The sequence below is a fragment of the Drosophila grimshawi genome, unplaced genomic scaffold (genome assembly GCF_018153295.1).
Source record: "Drosophila grimshawi isolate 15287-2541.00 unplaced genomic scaffold, ASM1815329v1 contig_1377, whole genome shotgun sequence".
Taxonomy (NCBI): Eukaryota; Metazoa; Arthropoda; class Insecta; order Diptera; family Drosophilidae; genus Drosophila; species Drosophila grimshawi.
In genome coordinates, this window is record NW_025062900.1 from 18,841,782 (window position 1) to 18,842,977 (window position 1,196).

Sequence of the window (1,196 nt, forward strand, 5' to 3'; positions counted from 1 at the left end):
CAGTTGTGGTTGTTGTTGGTTTTTTGTTGCGGTTGTTGTCGTTGTTGTTTTTGTTGTTTGCTTGTTATTTATATCATTAATAATTCAATGGGCTTTATTTGACTTTCACGCAAACAGCATATTAATTTTTATTTGCTGCTTCTGCTGCTGATTTTAATTGTGTAATAAATTCATTAAGTATTTTAATTGCAGCTGCTTAACATTTATTATTATGTTTTTATTTTGCGCACGATATATATTTAATTTAATTTTTATTTAATTTTTGATTTGTTGAGTTACGCGCCAAAAGCTGCAAAATGCGAATTTCGAATCGGAATCGAAAACAATGAGAATCGAAATTTAAGCTATTAAATTACTTTCTGGCTTCTTTTTTGCTTTCTTTCTTTCTTTGGCTGTTTTTGGTTTTTGGTTGTTTTTTTGATTCGCCTGAATTGCCACGTTTTGGGGCACGTACGTGTGACTTTTATTAATATTTTCTTTTTACAGTAGAGCGTGGGGGCGGTGCGGGGCAAGGGAGCGGGGGAAATTTGAAAGTTTTATTTTGATTTATTTGCAAATATTTATATAGATTTTTGATATTGAATATTTTTAAATATACACAAACTTCAGTCTAATAAAAAGCACCTTTTGAAAATTGATCACTTTGTATATTTCAAAAAATTATATATATATATATGTGTGTGTGTGGCGTGTGTGCGAGTGTGGTATATATATATATATTTGTATATATGCAATTTGTTACGTATTTTAATTTCACACACACAAACATCCGTTCGCAATCCGTTCGCAGCGCACGATGTGCTTTAACGTGAAATAACAGAATTCGACTAAAAATCTATAAACAACATTTTCGACTCATTCATTTTGCGCTCAGCATTTTGCCGAGTCTCCGCTTTTAGCTCGCGAGAGTGTTAAAATTGATGCCGACTTGCTCAACGAAACCAGTTCAGTTACAGTTGCATGTGTGCGTGCGTGTGTTTGTGTGTTGTTTGCTCTCTTTTTGTTGTGGTTCGTTTTCATTTTCAACAAGTGTGCTTTTGTTGTTGTTCGTTGCCATGCGCATTGCGAGAGCCCAAGCGAGAGCATGAGAGCAACATTAACAGCGTGAGAGTGAAAGAGAGTGCATTTTGTGCTCTTTGCTGAGCGCGCATGCTTGCAAAAGAGGCATTAAAAAGTACTAAATTGCATTTAGTAGT